This window comes from Equus przewalskii, chromosome 6, assembly GCF_037783145.1.
Source record: "Equus przewalskii isolate Varuska chromosome 6, EquPr2, whole genome shotgun sequence".
NCBI classification, from domain to species: Eukaryota; Metazoa; Chordata; class Mammalia; order Perissodactyla; family Equidae; genus Equus; species Equus przewalskii.
This window is the reverse complement of record NC_091836.1, coordinates 59615557-59638866: the sequence shown is the minus strand read 5'-3', so window position 1 is coordinate 59638866 and position 23310 is coordinate 59615557. Positions and strand designations below refer to the sequence as shown.

Sequence of the window (23310 nt, the reverse complement as noted above, 5' to 3'; positions counted from 1 at the left end):
CCCATGAACTGGGCCTGCACAATATCTGATAAGTGACCTTTTGACATCATCAGGCTAAAAACTGCACCCTCAGGTCATGCTAATGCCACCATTTTGTGAACATGGGTCCTATGAAGAGGCATGAAGTCTGACTGTGCTTGCACAGATCATTAATTACCTCACCTCTCCTCACATCCAATCATCTAACTCCACATTTCAGACCACCTTGCCCCTAAACCATAAATATCTTTGGGTCCCTATTTTTGGGGAAGCAAATTTGAGACTCAGTCTCTCACTTCCTCACTTGGCTGCCTTGTGAGGAAAGCCTCTCTCTGCAGCAATCTCGTCATCTTGGTGTTTGGCTTTCCAGGCAGCGGGCAAAAATGAACCAGGTTTGGTAACACAGGTAGTTAGTGTCAGAATAGAACTGAATTGTAGAACACCTAGTTGATATCCAGAGAATCAGAGAATTGGTTGGTGTGAGGGAAAAAACCCATGTATTTGGTGTCAGAAGTCTTGTGAGTAAAAACAGTTCACCCCTGATTAAATATATCTTTCTAATCTTACTATTGTATCTATTTGTTGAAAAATTAGTATTTAGCAAAATCTCACAGGTTCTCTGAGTGTGTGTGTGTGTGTGTGTATGTAATTGTGAGAAATTTGGAATAATAGCTTTGGTAGGTATAGAAGTGAAACTGAGTTTTTTTCCCCTCAAACATTCTGGGTCTAGATTGAATGTTGCTCTGTTCTTCTCCATATTTCTCAATTCCTTCAAGTAAACTTCAGGTTAATTCACCACTTTTGGAAACCAGTATCAACTCCCACCCCCCTTTCAGGTACCTCCCTATTTGGTTCTGCAGATATTCCATTTTCTAACACGTTCTGTAAGGCAATGGAGAGCCAAGTAATTATTTCAAGTCTTGAAGACACAGTAAAATTTGCCATGATTTTAGGTAATCACTTAGGCCAGAGGATATGTAGAAGATGAATTTGAGGAATGAGGCTAGGGGTGTAGTGCACAAAAGCACATGTTCTGGAGTCAGCCAAACCTGGGTCCAAATCTAGTTTCCAACACTTGCTAGCTGTATTACCTTGAACAAGTTACTTAGCCTCTCCAAGCTGGCATTTCTTCATCAAGGGCCATAGTAATGGTTTTCAATTAAGTCATGTTTATAAAGTGCTTAATGTATAGACTGGCACATAGTAAGTGCTCACAAATGGCAATCATTAAGCTTAAGTGCTGTGGTGTTCTGTGAATGTTTTTCAGTTGGGTCTTAGCTGGATTTAAACTTCTCATCAGATCTCTCTCTTTTATTTCCCATTAAAGGCACCTGATACAAAATCTGTTTCCCAGTTCTCACTGGAAGTTTATTCAAATGTCATCCCATTCCAACTGTGAGGCAACCTTATGTCACAGGAATGTAGACTAGGCCAAGTTGGTCTTTGATACCCACTTCTCTTTTTAGTGCCCTTGAGACCCTATTCAGTCTAGGTTCTCCCTGGACTCACACTTCATTCAATGCCACCCACTCGCACCACTCCTACCTGCCCTCCTAGAAAGAGTCCTTCGTTAAAACTTACTCTGCCACATCATACACTTTCCAGCTCTACCTGCTTACTAACTCATTCAACAACAAACTTTTACTGAATGCTTACAACATGCCATGAGCTGGGGGAACAAAAATGACAGCAGTATAGTCTTTACACTCCAGTAATTCATATTCCGCTTAAGCCATGATCCAATAGTGCTATGATCAGTGATGCTCAGCTCCAGAATTAGGCCCACCTGAAAAGTTTTTAAAACTACAAATGCCTAGGTTTACTAACCTAGGTGGGACTCATATATAAAATTTCTAAACCTCCCTCAAGGATTTTACTGAATAGCTGGAGTAAAGAAGAACCAAAGGATGTGTTAAGTGTGGAAAGGTGATAGGAATCTGGAAGTGGTGGGCATTGATATTGGAGGTTTAAATTGTATGCTGAAGGATGAGTGGTTTTCCAGGAGGAGAAGAGAATTCCAGGAAAAGGAAAGCATAAAACCTAAACCTAAGGCTTTTGAATTTATCAGTATAATTTTTACTACAATACCAGTAGAAAAGCATTAGAAGACTCATTTCTGAATCACATTTATGCATATTAACTATAAATTTCTGGGGAGAAATACCTTTACTTTTGTCCATCAGTGTAGTTAACACATAGTATAGTAACCATTTTGTTTTCATGGTTAGTTTCTTCTATAAATTACAAACCTTTCAGGAGAGGAACATTTGACTTAATCTTTGTAACCTCAAAACTGGTGCACAGTAGGTTTCTCAACCCATGTTTGTTGCATGAATGAACGATGGTCTCTGTGTCATGATCTTAATAACGGAAATTTCAAACCAAGTGAAAAAGAGATATTTGGGGGCAGGCAAGCCTCTCAATTCCACTTGCAAAGCATGAAAGTGATCACCTTTGTCTATGTGTTGTGGACCCATTTTGAAATATCTGAAACTTATCCATTTATTTGACAAGAATTTATTGTTTCTATTATATACCAGGCCCTCGATGTATATATTTATTTTCAAAGTGATATGAATTTGTTTTTCTAAAAAATTGTAAGTAAATATTAGAGAAGGGAAGTTTGCACTTAATGAATACCAACCACGTGCTTGGTACTTTATATATATAGCTAATCTGTATAATATCATGTAATTTTTAGTTCTCACATCAATCTTAAAAATAATCTTTCCACTCCTACCATCATTTTTATAGATAAGGAAACTGATGCTCGAAGGTGCAGCATCCAGGATCCTGTGGCTAAAGGGCAGAAGCACCAGAATTTGGACCAAACTTTGTCTTCCTTCAAAGCTCAGGCCCTTTTCCTCACACTACACTACTCCATGGGTTAGCCCAAAGGTTAGGTTGTTAGCAAAGAGTTAATGAATCCATGATCAAGGCCAGGTCTGCATGATTAAAACGTGACCAGTCAACAAAATGAGCCCACGTGGCACACAGCATCAAAATGCTCACTTTAAACTAGTAGATTATCCTGAAGACAATGGCAGTAACTTAATCAACTTCTCGCCACTAATTTAGTGGTCTTGGAAATACAGTTTATGATGAAAGTCTATGAGCACAAAGTGAAGTGGAGGTTTGTCAGTTTTTATTAATGCTGAAGATCAAGCTGGATAACTCAGAGTAGCCTTTTTTATTTTTATTTTTTGAACTGGTTTTGCTTGATTGATTGCTTTTAGGCCATTCCTTCAATCTCTTACTTCTAAACAGCACGACTTAGAGCATTAACAATTATCCAGTTAATTTGGCCATTGTGAACAATCAACTTGGATAAGAATAATACTGAATTGACAACCAGAAAATAAATCAGGGTCAAATTCAAAATTAGATTATGAGATTGTTAGGCCATACTAAAACCAGGCCAAAAGTCTTTAGAAATTTATCCAGGTCATTCCCAAATACGTGTCGATATGGGAGTGGGGGAGGAGGATGGGATGGAGAACTAGTTAGTATACCCACCTCAGGAATGAAAGGATTGTATGATATACACCAAATCCTGCACAGGATATGCAGATCTCCTGAGCGCAGCTCCACCGTGCAGCACTAGCTGGGCCAAGGCCTCTCACTGGCCCACAGTGCCGGGAGGGTGATTCACAGACAGATTTGAAACTCCAGAGTCCATGTGGAATGGTTTCTTTGGACCCCTCTTCCTTAGGGCCTGCTCTTTAACCCCTCCTATTCAATGCATTTCCTATCCAGGAACATGTTGCAGACAGTGCCAGGGTTCTGTGTGTATGAAATCTTGACTGTCTGCCTTGTGGAGTCAGTGGCAGGACATCTAAGAAGCAGTGGAAGGTCCAGGGCAGAGAGTGTCCCTTACTTCTAGGGAATGACTCAGACGGAAGGACTCTCCTCAAGACAGGAAAGGCATCAGATGTTCTAGCTCAGTCTTGGAACAGTAGTTGACCATTAATGGACAGGAATTCTCTTTAGTCAGACACTGAGTAGAGCAACTCAAATGTTCTCTAACTCAGGCTAGAGAGAAGCCCTCCTAAGTTCCTTGACAAAGTTCTTTAAAAAACTGAGGAAATGGGCCTAATAAAGATTTAACCATAGGGAGGCTACGAAAGCCCAAGAGTAGGATTAGCCTATTTGGGAGAACAGTAATTATAACTCTGTCTGCCCAGTACTCCCCACCACTTCAGGGCAAGCAGCCTCAGCAAGCAGGGCAATGTGGCTGGAGACAGGAAGCCTGAACTCACTTGGTCAGTGTTAAACCTCACCATCAGAGAGTGTTCCCAGGAGCCACAACAGGAAGAGAGCAGAGCCCATGAGGCAGTGAAATGGAGAGATGGGCACTCCAGCTTCTGGGTATTTCATGTAGACCTGGGATGAGTGAGGCCACCCTAGGATTCTGCCTGGAGAGGAGGGTCTTGGGGGCACCGGGGCTCCTGATTTTGGCCTGGGATTTTGCTTCCTTAACGTGACTTTGCATTGATTTGTTCTCATCCATTATGTACTGGGTTGTTTTTATTGTTGTTGGTTTTAATCAAATCTGAGTTCTGCTGATGTCCATGTTCTACCCACATTTACTGTTAATTTAGTGAGGTCAAAAATAAATACCTTAGGGGCTGGCCCCGTGGCCGAGTGGTTACATTCACATGCTGTGCTTCAGCAGCCCAGGGTTTCGCTGGTTCCGAGCCTGGGTGCGGACATGGCACTGTTCATCAGGCCACATTGAGGTGATGACCCACATGCCACAACTAGAAGGCTCCACAACTGAGATATACAGCTGTGTAATGGGGGGCGTTGAGGAGAAAAAGGAAAAATAAAATCTTTAAAAATAAATAAATAAATACTTTAACAGGTATTTATTTGGCAAGGCAGTATAGCAAAACAGTTAAAGTTTGGGCTCTGGAACTAAAAAAAGTTAAAATCCTGACTCTACCATTATCTACATGTCCTTGGGCAAGTTCCTTAACCCTGATTTCTCTAAGCTTCAGTTTTCTCATCACTAAAATCGGAATAATAAATCCTATGTCACAAAATTGTGGTGAGGATTAAATAAGGTGAATGTAAAGTGCTTAGATCAGTAATTCTCAATAAATGCTATTTATTATTATTATTATCATTATTATTATGGCTTTAAAGTTCACAAAGCATCATCACATATATTTTCTCATTAGAATTATTTAATGTTGACATACAATGCAAGTTAGGGATGCAAAAGTAGATTAATAGGGGAAGGGAGAGATTGGTAAGGGAGAGATGACTTCCTCCTCCTTTCGCGGGCATCTACTGTTGGATGAATTTTATAAGCCATCCCAAAGCTCCGAGTCTCATGTGCTCTGCTCCTCTTCCCTGTGGCTTTCAGCTTCCCTCCTCTCTTAGCTTCATGGTTGGAATGTCCCCACCTGGGGTTGTCACTGTTCCAGCACAGGCCCCTCTCCACTTCATTTAGTCATCGAAGCTTTCTCCGTCTTACTCAGAAAATAGCCAAGCCCCTGTGAGGGAGCAAGAGCACAGCCCACGGTGCTCACTCTTAGTCTAAGCGGGGCCTCTCTGGAGGAAATGCCCAGTGCAGAGGTGAGGACTGGGCGAAAGCCTCAATGTCACCCACAGTATTTTCTCCTTTCCTCTTAACTTGAGGCTTCCCCTTTATGTGGCTGGGGAAATCCAGCTTAGTCATCTCTGAAGACCTTGAATTAAGAGCTATGGTTGCTTTTGGTGGGGAGAGGTGGCTGAAGCAACTGTCCCCACCTACACCCAACATTTCATGTTCATCTACTCAAACCCTCCAAAATGCTCTATCCTCTCAGAGAAAAATATACCATCCCTATAATCCCCCAAATTAGTCAGAATGACAGACTCAGCCTTCGGAAGGGTGTATACATAGAACAGTTATTTTTGGCATACTCTTTCCATAAGATCCTCTAGTCACCAGTCACCTATTCAAGATTATCGTCCCATCAGCCCACTCTTCCCACACTCCTGAGAATAGCGCATGAAGAGATAGGCAGGTCTGGCTCAACCCATTGCCAGGCCACTTAAAACAAGGTTATCGAAAAGCTTAATTGACAGAATATAATCAATACCTAGAATTAAATCAGCAGATGGACTTTTAAAGCTGAAAATTCCATGCACTGCCAAAGTCTCTATCTTTGGGATGCCCTCCACTTCACTAACAGCTATTGATGAGATCAGGAATCTTTTCACTGAGGCTTCTGTTTATAGCCTCCACTAGCCTCCTCTGATTCCTTTGTGCCTCTGGCTCTTGCCTTGGACCACAGCTGTGGGCTCCACTTCTAGTTCTGCCATCTCACGCACATTTTGAGTTAAGTGTTCAGCAACTTAAAATTTTTGTAAGCCACAGCTTACGTACAGAACACTCACACTCTTAACTGACAGGAAGTCCAAAATCTATACTTCAGTTCATTCGGTGGTGGTGTCTTTTTCTTCTCCCTGGTCCAATATATTGACCCTGGCTATCATATTTTTTTTTTTCCAGGAAATGGAACTGACTTTAGGGTCAGTGCCCTTGGAAGATTCTCCCCCCATCTCTTCTGCGTTTTGATTCATGGAACCTCCATCTCTGCCCAGTGATGCAGCTGGAATAGGTTGCATAATGGCCACCCAAAGATATCCCTGGAACTTGAAAATGTTGCCTAATTTGGATAAAGGGTCTTTGCAAATGTGACTAATTTAAGGATCTTGAGATGGAGAAATTATCCTGGATTATCTGGGTGGGTCCTCAGTGTAATCACAAGTATCCTCATAAGACAGAGGTGGGGGAAGATTTGACACACAGAGAAGATGATGAGAAGATGGAACAGAGAGATTTGAAGATGCTAGCCTTGAAGGTTAGAGTGACACAGCCCCAGGAATGCTGGAAACCATCAGAAGGTGGAAAAGGCAAGGAACAGATTTTCCCATAGAACCTTCTCCTGGAGGAAGAGTGGCCCTGCTGACACTTTTATTTCAGCCTAGCGATATTTAATTTCTGGCCACTGGAACTGTAAGAGAATAAACCACTCTCTGGGTAGTTGTTTCAAGCCACCCAGCTTGTGGTAATTTGTTATAGTAGCCACAGAAAACTAATACAGCAGCCATGTCCAAAACATCTTTCCACTGCATTTCACTCAGTGTTGCATGTTCAGTTTAATTTCAAGTAACTCTGATGACCTTTCCCCTCCTTCCTCTCTTTTCCAGGAAGGGAAGCCATTTTTGCTGACAGCAGCATATGACATTTTCCAAAAGTTCTTTAGAAACTTTGGGCTTCTGGGATATGGTTTTCTCCTCTCTTTTCTTTTACTCTTTCTCAATAATTAATGGGAAAGTACTGTAAAAGCTAGTGTACTTGGTATTCTCTCAACCAAAACTTTCCGTTTATTAACCAGTATTTCTAAGATCTTCAGTACAATGATGGTCTTCATAATGATGCCTTTAAGACTTTCCAAAGCCCTGAAAAGTTTTCCAAGACACTGAAAAAAAGGTCAAATTTACAAGTTTCTCTATGTCCTTAGAAAAGGCATAGCCATTTAACCTGTCTGGATCATTGGATTGTCTTTAGGCTACACAAAGGGTCTTGAAGCCAGGCGGCTGATAGATTGAGGAGAAATGGAAGGATCAGGGAATTGGAGATCTTAATGAGGTAATAGTAAAAGCCAAGAAATGAAGCTGAAATGGAAAGGGATTATCAGAGGAGTTTCAGACTTGACATAGTGTAAGGGTTGAAGCTGTATGGGTGAAGGTCCTGAGGGAGGACTCAGTAGCTTAAGTAAGGTGACGGCAAAAGGTATTGGTGTCAGATGGTCATAGAACTGGGAACTCAGGGTGTTAGGTTGATCTTCCACAGGGGCGCTATTTGTCTAGGATGCATGAATTTAGGACACAGAGAGGAGAGAGAAACACTGTGACCAGGATGAAAAAAGTCTCAGTAAATGAAGACTATGATCGGGATGTTGAAGGATGCTAGATCAAGGGAGGGGGGTTCAAGAAGGATTCTTTAGCAATGTGGAATGAATTAGAGAAGTGAAACAAGAAAATTATAAAATGAGGCCCTAAAATTGTGGTAAAGGGGTTATTCATGAACCTCAAAAAGGCTGTGACCCTACAATGACAAAAGCCAGTGTCCTAGAGGTTATTCTCTAAATCTTTCCCCCTTTCTTTCCATTTCTAAAGTTGGTCAGGCCTTTACTGCCCTCTGTGCAGTTGGGTTTCCTTGAGTTTAACTTCACTTCATTACAGTCCTCCTGCACATCACCACCAGACAAATCTCCCTTGAGTGTATTATGAGTATGTCACTGCTTTGGTCAAAACCCTACGGGCCGAGAGTCAAGACAAATACCCAAAAGAAAGTGATCCACGACCTTTCTCATTTACCCAAGACTGGGGGATTTCCAAGGATGCAGGACTTTCAGGGCTAAAAGTGGGAAAGTTCCAGGCAAAACAGGATGAGTTACTTACCCAAGAGAATTAATTCCAAGAGAAAAGGAAGTCTCTATTGTTATTCAAAGATTCAATGGGTTAATAAGACCCATCAGAATATCCCCTCAAACAAGACCCACGTCACTAGTAAATTTAAGACCAAAACATAGACACAATGAAATCACAGACAGCTGCAACATCTTACAATGCCTTGGTTTCCCTAGCAGAATTTCCAAAGCAAAAGCTGAATCCCCAGAATCTGCTTCATCTTTTATATTACAATCTAGAGCCACATTTTTGGTATCAGTCACAGAGTGGCTCTAGCACTAAAAAGTCCCACCTGCAAACTGGGTTGGTTGGTTACCCGTGGCCTTATTAGGTTTTTTAGGAAGTGAGAACAGAAGACAAAAGGGGAAGGTCTTTATTAACTTGGCTTCTCCAGATTTTCCATCTATCTCTGGTAGTTGTTCAGATTTCATCTTCTGTGAACCCAAAGAATATTCCTCTCAAGAGATTAATTGTGATGGTGTTGGGCTGTTTAATGAAATAGAAAAAAATTAACCATAAACACTGTGATCAAAAGGATAAGGTAAATCTTACAAAACTAAACATACTCTTACCCTATGATCCAGCACTCATACTCCTTGATCTTTACTCAAATGAGCTGAAAACTTGTTTACACAAAAACCTGCACATACATATTTATAGACCTTTTCTTCATAATTGCCAAAACCTGGAAGCAACCAAGATGCCCTTCAATAGGTGAATGGACAAATAAACTCCAGTACAATGGAATACTCTGGATAAACAAACTCTGGATAAATAAACTCTGTGCAATGGAATATTGTTCAGCAATAAAGAGAAATGAGCTATCAAGCCATAAAAAGACATGGAGGAAACTTAAATGCATATTGCTAAATGAAATAAGTCAATCTGAAACAGCTCCATATGCATAATTCCAACTATATGACATTCTGGAAAGGGCAATACTACAGAGAACAGTAAAAAGATCAGGGGTTAGAGAGAAGGGAGGGATGTATAGGTGGAACACAGGGTATTTTTTTTAGGCCCGTGAAACTATTCTGTGTGATACTGTAATTGTGGATACATATCATTATACATTTGTCAAAACCCATAGAATGTACAACACAAAGAGTGAACCCTAAGGTAAATTATGAACTTTAGTTAATAATAATATATCCATATTGGCTTATCAATTGTAACAAATGTGCCACAATGATGCACACTTATATATATTTATAGACATGTATATATATTTACATAATATATATTTATATATGTATAAAATTTATAGAATGTTAATAGCAGAAAATAAAATTTATAGAATGTTAAAAATAGGGGAAATGGGTGGAGGTGGGAGTGAGGTGGTATGTGGGAACTCTCTGTACTTCCTGCTAAATTTTTCTGCAAAGATAAAAGTGCTCCAAAAAATCATCTATTAATTAAAACAACAATAGACTCCATCTCTCAAATGTGGAGTCAATAGGTTTATAATCAAATTAAATGCCAGTTTTTTTCCCAAGATAATATTAAGCAGAAATCTGAGAATTTTACAATGGAATTATCCATAAAATGGAAAATCAAATTATGAAAATATTACTGCAGTGTATTAAAAGTGAAATAATGTCAACATACTAAATGTCTTCTAAAAAATATTTTTTTAAATGTCTTTGAAAGGACAAAATTATAAACAGTAAGAAATTTGGGAAAATAAATTTGCCACAATATGACACTCAACAATATGAAGGGTTGGTATCTTTACTGTAAAAAGAGATTTTATACGATGATGAAGAAATACGCAAACATTCTAATAGAAAAATAGGTAACAAATATGAACAAGAGATTCACACAAAAAAATACAAATGGCCAATTAACATTCAAAAACATTCAAACTGAGTAAGAATCAAAGAAACGAAGAAGAAATGCCAATCCTCACTTATCTAGAGGCTGTGGGGAACTGAGCACTCTCGTACATTGGTCGTCCTTGTACAAATGACTATGACCTTTCATGGGACAATTTGTCAGTGTACATCAAAAACCTATTTTAAGGTTTTTTTTTATACATATTTTAATGTATACTCTTTGACTAGCAGTTCTATTCCCAGGAATTTATTCTTAGGAAATAATCCAGAGGAACTGACAAAGTACCACAATTTATATTGCAGTCTTAACTATAAAAGGAAAAATTGGAAATAATCTAAATCTAGGAGATTGATTAAATAAATGTTAGGATATGGGGTCGGCCCGGTGGCGCAGCGGTTAAGTTCGCACGTTCTGCTTCTCGGCAGCCCGGGTTCGCTGGTTCGGATCCCGGGTGCGGACATGGCACTGCTTGGCAGCCATGCTGTGGTAGGCATCCCACGTATAAACTAGAGGAAGATGGGCACGGATGTTAGCTCAGAGCCAGGCTTCCTCAGCAAAAAGAGGAGGACTGGCAGTAGTTAGCTGAGGGCTAATCTTCCTCCAAAAAAAAAAAAAAGTTAGGATACCATACAGTAGAATATTATAAAACTATCAAAAATGGCAATGGGGGCCAGCCCGGTGGCATAATGGTTAAAGTTCTGTGCACTCCACTTCAGCGGCCCAGGTTCCCAGGTTCAGATCTGGGCCTGGACCTATACCACTCATCAAGCCATGCTGTGGTGGCAATCCACTTACAAAATAGAGGAAGACTGGCACGGGCGTTAGCTCAGTAATAATCTTCCTCAAAAAACAAAATGGTAATGGAATATTTTATAATTCATTGACATGAAAAGATCTCTACAACATATTGTCAAATTATAGAGTTACAAGACAGCCTGTGTCCAATGAACTCAGGTACACAAATATGAGAGGTAGTATTATGTAATAGGTCAAGGCCAAGGCTGCAGCATCAGACAGACCTGCACTCAAAGCTCTGAGGTCAGATGCTGACTGGCTGTGGAAACTTGGTCACATAATGTAATTCTCTTTAGCCTTAGTTTCTCATCTGTAAATTCAGGATAATAACAGTCTCTACCCCTTATGGATGTTGTGAAAATTAAATGAAATAACTTAAACAAAGTTATCAATAATGGCAAAGAAAATCATCTGAAAAATGACTAAAATTTTAATAATAGTTTTGGATGGATAGAATTCTAAATGACATTTCCTTTGGTATAATTTTTCTCTATTTTCTAAGCTCACAACAATGCACAGATAGTACTTATATAATAAAAAAATTATTTAAAATATCATGATATAGGTCATTTATTAACATTGAAATAGTTCCATAAATAGATTACTAAGTGAAAATAAAAAGCTACAAAACAGAATGTAAATGTTATAATGATTTTTTTGTTTTCTTGTTTTTTTTTTGGTGAGGAAGATTGGCTCTGAGCTAACATCTGTGTCAGTCTTCCTCTATTTTGTATGTGGGATGCTGCCACAGCACAGCTTGATGAGCAATGCGTAGGTCCACACCCAGGATCCGAACCTGCAAACCCTGGGCCGCCAAAGGAGAGCGTGCAAACTTAACCACTATGCCACTGGGTGGCCCTGATTTTTGTCTTAAAACAGGCACATACATAGTAAGAAACAGTGAAAGTGCATACATCAAAATGTTAACAGTGCTTATCATTGATTGAATTATGGCTAATTTTTGTTTTACATTGTACTTTTTCAAACATTCTTCATTAATCATTTGTGAATTTTACAATGAGATAGAAAATAAATATTATTAAATAAGAAAAGTTAGAAGTACATAAATGATAGAATAAGGGATTATTTGGGTCAGAAAGTATAGGGCTTCATATTAGAACATCAGATGACAGGCTAGAATAATAGGGTGGCTCCTACAACTGGAACATAGAAAAGAGTAAAAACAAACAAACAAAAACACTCTCTGAATGTATGCAGAAAAATTTAAATGATGACATTCTTACACCCACAGGCTAGGGTAAGTTTAACACCTGTGTAAGTTGCCCTCCAAGAGATTTGCATCTAAATCCCACTGTAAGTTTACAATATTGACATCTGTCTTCCCTAGGAAATTCACAGGTCTCCTTCAATCCTGTAAATTAAAGACCTTTCCAGGGTCCTAGATTCAAGCCATTGCTCTTGGTATTTCCAGCTCCGCACACCTAAATTAATGAGAGCCTGCTCTGTCCAAGAAGACAGCCTTTACTTTAGAGAAGGTATATGCCTCATATTTGGCTTTGCATTTCTTCAAATTCCAGGCTTCCACTGACAAGACTGTTCTAGTCCCAGAAGTGAAGCCAGATTCTGCTCCCACCATGAGGCATGGAGCCACACCGATGTGCAACTAGGTGTCTTTGTAGTCTCAGCCTTTTCCGCCGCCAGAAATGGTTCTCCATCTCTTTCTACTGCTAATAACCAGCTGAATCTTTGAGGAAGATCACTTCTCAGCAAGAATACTACCCACAACATCATGCTGCCTAAATCCTAGCCCCCTTTGTAACCACACCAGATGCTAGTCATGTACAATTAGTAGAATCAGTCTGACCAGGATCCTAGATCATACATTTGGCCACACAAGTTTCTCCCCAGACACATGCACAAAGAACACAGAATAAATGCCCACTCTTCATTACCAACTCATGCTGGACCCAAATCCTATCAGGTCTCTTGCTGAGCAGCTGGGCTGGACAATGTGGCACTCCTCCAGAATATTTCTGCCTTTCTGCCCTAAGAATGTTCCAGACACTAATCACAAGGCAGAGATGAAAAGAACATTACAAGAGCTAACCAAAGCCAAGAGCCCTCAGAAATGATTGACAGGGAAAATATTCTCTCAGCCCACTTCCATGTATAATGACTTCATTCCTCCAACAGAATCTCCCACAGAATGATTGTTTCTATGAAATCTCCATTTTGTTCTAGATTCATTTCAGAGTTCCTTTTTCTTTGGAACGAAGGATGGAAACCTTGAGCTCCCCCTGGAGGTGGGAGTGTGCTAGTTAAGAATCTCCTTGGACTGCGGCTCTTGACTCATTCCACTCACTCCTTAACTTGTTTGCTGACTTTTGCGCATTTCCAGTCAGCTTTTAGATGACCTGTCTACGACCTCGCTGACATCTGACTGGAGCTTCCACTCTCCTTGTATTTTAGCTACTCTAGTCTTGATAATAGGAAGGGTCCCTTACCCGGCTGCATAAACAGCACAGCCCATGTTTTCCAATCTTGTCTTCTTTTTTTCTCCTCTAATACACTTTGTTAGTCATATGATTCTACTTGACATCTGTCTAACCCAGTCCCTTCTTCTGTACCCTTAGTATTACTCTTCATATTACCTAGAATTCTTTTCCTACCCTCAGCCCTTATCTCCTTATGAAAATCTTTTCCATTCCTTAAAACCCAAGCCCCAGGCCAGCTTCCCCACTCTCACCTATGAAATCTTGTAGAACTTATTTACAAAGCACTAATGTACACCGTTTTGAATTTTAGCTAACTCTATACAGCTTATCTTACTGTATCCAACCAAACGCCCAGCATGGTGTCAAGGTCTAGCATGTAGAAAATAATCATTAGATAAATGTCGAATTAAGTTGTTGAAAGGTGATTTCAAATATCCCATTTTCAAAGAACAGAGATAACTGCACTGTTAAGAAAGAAAGAAAAAGGAGAGGAGAGAGAAAGAAGAGAAAAGTGAAGATAAATGTGAGAATCTCAGCATGTCATAGAAAGAGTGCTGGACTAAGGAGCAGGAACCTGGTCTCCAGTCCCACTTGGCTGTTAATGAACTAAAAGACCATTAAACTACACTCTAAAGAAGCAAAGCAGTGGGTTATATGAACTCTGAAGTTTACTGCCATGCTGAAATGGTATGACCATCTCCCCATCTAGGCACACTAAGAGCTGATTAAACAAGATAGCATTCAGATTCACCTACCACAGAGCCTAGCATAATATGTATGCTAATAAATACTAGTTCCTCTTTTCTTCACACATAATGGAAACATTCTGTAAAATTCTCAATTTTAAGAAAGGGAAAAGTTTGCCTTTATCCATGGAGGATGGATACCTGCAGGAATCTTTGCTTGATAATATGGCAATAGAGAACTGTACAACTCGTTTAATCACAAATATTGCAGAAATGTTTGTTTTCCCCTCTGGATGTGTACTTTATGGAAGAACTTTTCAGTGGTTGGGTCTCATTAGGCTGAAAGTATTTTCTTATCATTTTTTTCCTCTAGGTCTTGCCATATACCATTTCAGGTAGAAGCTTCCATTCTAGCAAATAAAGGGAAACTGAAAAAGAGCTATGCCAAACCAAATTCTTCATCAACCACATCATGGTCTGAGAAGATGTGAAAATCATTTGACAAAGATTCTAAATGGTAAGTGAGAAAGGAGAAGGGTAACACTTGGAAGCCAATAAAAAATGGGAAAGAATTTAAATAAGGTATGCCAGGAAAATAAACAGATTCCAGGGAATTAAACTAAGTTTCTGTAACCTAGGACAGTTGCAGATGTTCAGATTAATAAGTGTAGTAACAACTCATTTATCAAGGATTTTAGAAAAATGAGGATTTCTGTTTATGGGACTTTTAGAGTTCACTGAAGTTTAGTTCTTTGTATTTCTAAAAAGCTGATTTAACTTCAATATTTGATTATACTGTTTCCCTGACTTATTTAACAGAATTCCATACTACCCACTGCCCTGCAAGTATGTGGTGCTCTTTCACTCCTCTGTGCCTTTGTGGGTGCTGTTCCCTCCTCTTGGAGTCCTCCCTCCTCCCCCATCCTTCAAAACCTATTTTAAATCTCTGTGAAAACATCCCAGACTCCAGTCTGCAAAATAAGTTGCTCCTACTGTTATCCAACAGTCTTGGCTCATAACTCTATTATATTTTCATAATCACTGGGGTCCCAGATGGGTGAATGCCGGGTGCACCCAATTGGGGATCAGCGTGGGAAGTGAGGAGGAAACTGATTAGGACAGCAGTACTCAATTATGTATGAGAGGTTAGAGGCCTTTATTGAACTGCTAATACCATTATCTGTTAAAAAAAAAAAACTTTATGAAATGTTTTCTTCTGATGCTGTTCTGATTATATTCTGAGAGGCTCTTAACAGAAGCCAAATTGTGGGGGTAAAAAACTAGAGGAGGAGGGTGCTGAAATAGGAGGGTGAAGATAAAGTATCCTCAGTCTCAGAAGACTTTGTAAAGAAGCAAGGTCTAAGTTTACCCACTCCCACGTCTTCACTTAGTTATCCTCCCACAGTTCTTCAGATTTCGGCTTCCTCAGGAAAGTGATTCATGCTCTTTCTGATAAGAATAATCATAGCATTTTATGCCTCTCATTTACAGCATTTACCACAGTTGTAAATCTATCTGTATATGTGATTCTTTGATTGATGTCTGTTTCCACCACTAGGCTCTGAGAGTAGGGACTCATATCTGGTTTTGCTCACCATTGTACCTAGGTTCTAGCATAGAGCCTGGCACGTGACGGGAATTCATTACTTGTAGAGTAAATGGATATTATCACACGAAAGGCAATAGGGTAAAAGAAGTTTAAACATAGATTTAAAGGGACTGCTTAAAGTAACTTAGCAGTATTGCTGATGATCAATGACAGAGTCATACAGGGATGAGGACTTAGTGAGAGGGCGTGAGGGTTTTTTTCCTCCTGACACCACATATGTGATCTCTTTTCCAACACCACTTCCCCACTCTCCGACACCAAGTGGGTGTCCAGCAATTCAACTCAACTGACACTGTCTACCTGGAGTTAGCATCAGATCCCAAAAGTTAAAGGGCTCACTCTCACAAGACTGCCCCTGCTTTCAGATGCCACTTGCAAGTCCCGGGCCACCCATGCTTCCAACCCACTGGATATAAACCAAAGACTACCACGACCTCAGGTTTGGTATTCTGTTAAAATGGCTCACAGAACTTAGGAAGGCACTTTACTTACATTTACTGGTTTACTATAAAGTATACAGTGAACAGCCAGATGAAGAGGTACACAGTACGAGGTCCAGAAGGGTCCCAAGTGCAGGAGCTTCTGCCTTCATAGAGTTAGGATGTTCCAACCTCCAAGTACCTCCATGTATTCACCACCCTGGAGGCCCTCTGGACCCCGTCCTTTAGGGGTTTTTATGGAGGTTTCATTACGTAGGCATGATTGATTTAATCATTGGCCATTGGTGATTAAACTCAATCTCCAGCCCCTTTCCCCTCCCCGGAGGTGGAGCTGGAAGAACCAAGCTTCTAATCAAGGCTTGGTCTTCTTGAAGCTATCTAGAGGCTTGCCAAGGGTGGCCTCATTAAAACACGCTCATATCACCCTTATCACTCAGGAAATTCCAAGGGTTTTAGGAACCCTGTGCCAGAAACCAGGGACAAAACCAAGTATCTTTCTATGATACCACAGCATGGGAATGAATTTAAGGGTATATTCAGCTAATAAGTAGTTTGTAATGATGATGCCGACAATGTTGTTAACCAAGATTTCAAAGGTAGTAATAAGTCATTAGGTTACACCTGCATTTCATTGCAATTTATTTCCCACTAACTTCTTAAATAGGCAAATTAATGACATCAGCATGTCTTCACTCAATAATTATAGCACTCCCCTCCCCACTTCATCTGGCCCCAATACCATCTTACTCTGAGTCATTTATTTGAAATTAGATGTTACAGACACTCATGAGAACGTGCGGCTAAATTAAATATTCTGGCACTGAGATAGCTTTTCTAGGAAGAGAGAGGTGGATGCCTTTTAACAACCTTAGGCCTCACACAAGACTTATGAGCTTAGATCTGAACTTTCTTTACTTCTCCTCTTCTCCAGCACCTAACCTATCAAAAAATACTTTCCAGTACAAACTATAAGTAAGTTGATAATTTAAGGGGATAAGCCAGACCTTGTCTATCTATACACTGCTGCTCAAAACTGTTGCCAACAGAGTAATAGAAAGTAAATCATATACAACCTAAAGATTGAGACATTCAGGGCTGGCCCGGTTGCACAGTGGTTAAGTTTGCAGGCTCTGCTTCGGCCGCCCAGGGTTTGCAGTTTTGGATCCCCAGTGCAGACCTAGCACCACTCGACAAGTCATGCGTGACAGCATCCCACATAAAATAGAGGAAGATTGGCACAGATGATAGTTCAGTGACAATCTTCCTCAAGCAAAAAGAGGAAGATTGACAACAGATATTAGCCCAGGGCTAATCTTCTTCTTCAAAAAAAAAAAAAAGATTGAGACATTCAGTGATTCATCCTCTCAAGTATTTGTTGAATGCCTTCCATATGCCTGACACTAGGCACATATAGGAGACTCTATGATAAAATGAAAATGGGAGGCCTATAGGATATGAAGTGAACCCAACATATAGCCTGCCCTCAAGAAGGTCTCAGTCTTACAAGAACAAACATTATAGAACAAAATCTATAATTAAATAGGAAGATAAAAAAATCATTCTATTGAAGCATGGGGAAAAAGCAACCAAATCAGACTGGGGGATTAGGAAAGACTTCCTGACAAGCTAAGTTTTGAAGGATGAGCTAAATAAAAAGGGTAAGGTAGGAAGGAGAGGTATTTTTTTTTTTTATTAAGATTATGATAGTTTATAACCTTGTGAAATTTCAGTTGTACATTATTGTTAGTCATGTTGTAGGTACACCACTTCACCCTTTGTGCCTTCCCCCTACCCCCCCTTTCCCCTAGGGAAGGAGAGGTATTTTAAGCAAGAGGAAACATATATATGAAAGAGTTCACAACTTAATCAGTAAACTATAAGTAATTCACTACAGGTCTTTACCTAAAAACGTTCAATATATGAACCTTCACAAATACAAGGCTCTGTTCTCAAGCAAACTCTATCAGACGGGCCAGAAGGAGTTGGTGGGCAGGTGAGGTCATTTTAGGACTAGGTGAGTCCTAGTCATGTGACTGTTTGGTTTTTCCCTAATGCATTTAAGTATTCCATTGGGTTATTCCTTAATTCATTTCATTAATTCCTTAGTTTGCAGGGTGGCAAACTCAAGTACCTACTATGAGTGAAGCTGGTAGGGCAAGGACTGAAGTGAACTGGAGTGAGATGTGAGATGATCCATGTGTCCACCTACCGTGGGGAGCAGCCTGTGGCCTCAGCTGGTTTTACCTCGCCAGAATGTAGCCTCAGTGCTGCCAGGCCTTTCCAGTCTCAAGGCAACCAGAAACCTCCTTCAATTTTGAAATGCTGATAACTAATTCAAAATTTTTAAATGTCATGCAGGCCAAACAAAAAACTTAGGCAGGCTGAGTTCAGTCTGCTGACCACCACTTTGTGACACTTAATCTTTGTATGTTTGATGTGTTTGCTCTTAGTTTTCAATGTTTTACAAAAATTACAAATGTTATTAATCCTTCATGTTCAGTAAGAACAAATGCAGCTACAGTATTAAGGGTGTTGGTAAGAAAAGACATACAATTGGTACAGAAACAAAAATAGACGTATTAAAAAATTGAAATGATAGCTGTATTTACTTATGGGATAAAGTGTTCAGTAATAATGACAGTCTGAAGAACAAAGATCCAATCATTCAATCATGCATGTGCTCTCAATAATAATGAATGAAAAGAATGAAAGGTGATCATCAGAATGAAACACTTTAACGAGTGTGCAGCTAGAGGAGGGAAATCAGTGTCAGATGCCTAAACAAAGTTGATTCTGGATAAAGACAAGCATTTGTTTAGGAACTTAAAGCCTGACCATGGTAAAAACGCTGCTGCTGGAACTTTTGACAAAGCCACAGTTAAGTCCCATTGTTTAAGGACATTGTAGCTGCCAAGGAGTTTCCTACACTTGCAGCCATCACGGAGGAGGGGAATTATCCATCCCAACATATGTTCAATGTAGTGGAAACTGGTCTATAGGAAAAGATACCTGATAGATTGTATAGAAGGTATGAGAAAAGAGCATGTCTGATTTGTGATTTTAAAGGCAAACTACTTGTGTTTTTTTAAAGCAATAATTGTGTTTAAAAATTCAAATAGTATAAAAATATATACAGTAGCAAACAAGTCTTCCTTCTACCCTAGACTCCCCAGGTCTCCTGCCTAGAGGTGACCCTATTAAGAGTTTCTTATATTTCCTTTCATACAAATAAGTGCATATTATATGCTATTTCTGTAACTTTTGTCCCACTTAATGTATTTTGGAGATTGTTCTATATTAATTCATGTAGATACACCTTATTCATTTAAAAATCTACATATAAAGATATGCCATAATGTATAAAATCAATACTACATTGATGGATTTATATTGTAGCCTTCTGCTATTATAAATAATGTCTTTCTGATTTGAATCTTCAAAGAATCTATTTGGTGGAACTGTATCCTAGGGCTGCAAGCTTAAACATTTCTTGGTCTTTTAGGTCTTGGAAACAAATAAACCTAAGCAGAGCCATTTGGTAATGAACCTGTTCATAAGTAGAAAAGAATCTGTTTCTGGAAAGAGGGTAAGCATGGCAGAATGACTGGCCAGGAAACTAAATTCAAACTTAGTGATATCATAAAAGGCCTCATGTGATAATGCAAGAAATTTGACCTTATCCTGAAATATGTACAGAACCACTGACTGGTTTTAAGCAGAATGACAATGACATGATTACATTTATGTTTTAGAAAACTTACTGTAACAACAATGAGGAGAGTAGATTAGAGGGGAACCAGAAAAGAGGTAGGGAGACCAGAAGGAGAACTATTCAAGTAATTCAGGAAATAATTTATGAGGATTTTAACTAAGTGATGGCAGTGGGAAGGAAGAGGAGGGGATATGATATTAGAGAACTATTAAGGAGTAGAATCTACTGTACTTTGCACTGATTGGACAGGGGTATGATTGAATGGGCAGAATCTAAGATGACTACTACCTTTCTGGATTGCCCTACTCAGTGGATGGTGGTTTCAGTCATCCAAGACAGAAAGAAGCAAGTATAGGGAGAAAAGTGATTAGTTGAGTTCTGAACATTTGACCTTGATGTTCTGGGGCATGTAGGTGGTTAGGTCCAATAGGCAGTAGAATATATAGGTCTGAAGCTCAACAAGAGTGTTACATAATACCAGCAGACATCAATATACATTTAACAGTTGAAGCTATGAGAATGAAATAGTTCAGCTAAGGGTTACACATTGTTTGATAGAACAAAAGGAAGAGATGGTGGAACCCTAAGAAAAGGAGACATTTATTAGGTAATAGGTAGAGTAAAATGAGCCAAGGAAAGAAGTAAAGAAAAGGCCTTTAATGAACATTCAAGAATTAAATAAAACTGGCAAAACAAAGGATTCAAATGATTTCACCTTATTTGGAACTCACAACAACCCCAAGATATTTAAGGCAGGTATTACTATCAGAGTCCCATTTCATAGGCAACTTAAGTCCATTTAGATGACTAACCCAAGATTTCTCAGCTTTTAATTAGCAGAGCTGGGATTGTAACCCAAGTCTTCCTCAAATCCCACAGGTCTTCAATCCACCATGCTGGCTCCAAATTTCTTGTGATTCATAGATATATAGACTATCGAAACCAGGAAAGCAGAAGTCGGAAAGAGTAATACTAGTACAATATCAACCTCCCTCAATACCCCCTGTTTCCATGCTTTTTACACAGTTGGAAATTAAAGCTCAGAGAAGTTTAAAAAACACTTTGTCTTAAAATTCCAATCCTTACCAAAACTTACCTAAAACTCCAATCTCCTACTTTAGCATTCATAGGCAAAGAAACATTAATTCTTTGTTTGCATAATGATATGTGTGCTCAGAACTTTCATAATAAAGGCATCAGAAACAGAATAGTATCTTTTCTGTACTGTAATCATTAGAGAGAAAACTATAGGACTTCTTAAGGCCTTGCTCCACCTCATACAATGTTCTTTATTTTATGCAAATGTACTGGCTGTGGGAGATACTCTATGTAGTTATCACAAGTAGATCATGAATGAGTGTTAGAGATAAGTAAACCATCTTCTTATAAAACAAAACATTATTATTATGGGCCTGCAAAAGCTTAGAAATATTTTCACTAGAATCCATCTCAGGATAGTGAAACCTGTTTTACTGGAATTTGACCTGAAAAAAATAGAACTTGGTCATAAAGTTTCAACACAACTCTTACCGAAAGAGTACATTTCTCCTGCTAACATGGACAGTAATTTTTAAAAAAAATTTGATATATATAATATAAAACCAAGTTATATAAAAATGTGTTGTAGGTGGATAGATTCCAAATGCAGGTTTGAACATGATTATTTCAAGGTCTTTTTACTTATGTGGATTAGTGAGCCTGTGGACGAGGTATCTGCCCAGAAATTCCAACCTCTAAAAGTGGTTTCAGTTGGTCTAATTCTGTTCTTATATAGGTAAAGTCTTTTAATCCTTGTGATAAAACTCCAGGAGCTTGCTTCCTTTAAATCCTAATATAAATTAGGGTAGTAAGCAGAGAGAATATTGATTTCATTCATTCAGGAAACATTTGAGTGTGAAGACACTGTGACTATCAAGATGAATCAGAAATGGATTCTTTCCACAAATAATTTAGCCTGGGGCAGGGCTGTGGCGCAGCTAATTAGGTGGGTTAAGGCTGACATCTCTGTTAAGAACTTGAAGTACAGGTGTTTTGTGTTGTTGATCCATGTTGAGCTTTGGGGTATAGATCAATAAACAGGTGGCATGTGGCAAAGGTGGCATTCTGGTATGAAAGTTGAAAAGCTTGGTTGGTATTTTCTTATTGTTGCCTGGAGCCGCTGCTCCTCCTGCTCCCAGTGGAAGGCTCTTTCACTGCAATTCTGGCAACCCTTTCAGAATCTGGCCCCTAAGGGATTACAAATCTTTTAGTAATCAGATGGTAACCCAACTCCACTGAGAGGATCAACTGGTACAACGTTGCAGGAGCGAAACGTAACTTTGAAGAGTAATTTAGCTTCCCTCCCCATTCCCTCTCCTAAGAAAACAAAACAATCAGACCAGATATAAACATGTATGTGCATACATATAAAAAGATCAGAAACAATTTAAGGCTGAACAACTTGGGTGTGGTTAAGTAAATTATGGATCTCCTTATGATGTAATACTAGGCAGCCATTAAAATCATATTTTAGGAAAATGAAAATATTTACCATATGCCGTTCTAAAAATTGCTTACAAAATTTTAACATGGTATTAATGATATTTTCCAAATATGTGTATATTCGTGTTTGTGTGAGCACAGAAAAAGACTAGAATGATAGAAGACTCAAATATTAATAGTGGTCATCTCTGGGTGGTAGGATTATAGGAGAGTTTTCTTCTTTGTGGTTTTCTTTTATTTTCCAAATTATCCAAAATGTAGTGTGTTACTTTTGTTATTTGAAACAAATATATTTTTAAAAGGAAGGACCAAAAAGTGGTCTAGCTCTTCTCATTTTACAGTTCCTTTTGACAAAGAAGTTTCACCAAATTCCCCAAGGGCTGGAACGGAAGGCTATTTTAGTGATGCCAACTGTGCCAACTCAAAACATTACTCACAGAACTTGTATCTAGCGGCAAAGAAAAGAGTCGCTTCTCATCCGGTCTAGGGCACATTCACCAGGAGCTGCAGGGACTCTGCCTACATCTTTTTTTTCGTTTAAGGATTTTTAATTATGGTATCCTGGGGCCTCATAAGCAATGCCAAAGTCTTTGCCGTCTCTTCCAGTATACTAGGTGGCCATGTGCAAATAAGATTATTAATGGCCTTCAGTAGTATCCCAGAGTTTTTGAGAGAGGCCAGCAAAATAGGTCCTGTTTGGAGACAGGATAGCATATTAGTTAGGAATGCAGACTTTCTAGTCAAACAAACCTTAGTCAGAATTGCACCACTGAAATTTACTAATTGCGTGAGCTTGGGTACATTACTTAATTTCTGTGTCTCAATTTCCTCATCTGTCAGTTAG

At 39.2% G+C, this 23310-nt stretch overlaps 2 long non-coding RNA genes across 7 annotated transcripts in view; one reads left to right on the top strand and one right to left on the bottom strand.

Moving 5' to 3' along the window:
- The window catches only part of LOC103564490 (uncharacterized), a 140846-nt gene extending 118079 nt beyond the window's left edge, over nt 1-22767 (top strand). For 3 of the 5 annotated variants that reach the window (XR_011541527.1, XR_011541531.1, XR_548082.2), the window contains one exon: nt 6485-7094. This is a non-coding gene — a long non-coding RNA (uncharacterized lncRNA). Of the gene's footprint in view, nt 1-6484; nt 7095-14597; nt 14742-18386 lie in introns of those variants that run through there. The other 2 variants (XR_011541528.1, XR_548074.2) reach the window with 1 other exon arrangement.
- Nucleotides 8809-23310, bottom strand: part of LOC103564484 (uncharacterized) — a 27791-nt gene continuing 13289 nt past the window's right edge. For both annotated transcript variants that reach the window (XR_011541532.1, XR_548072.2), the window contains exon 3: nt 8809-8937. This is a non-coding gene — a long non-coding RNA (uncharacterized lncRNA). The remainder of the gene's footprint in view (nt 8938-23310) is intronic.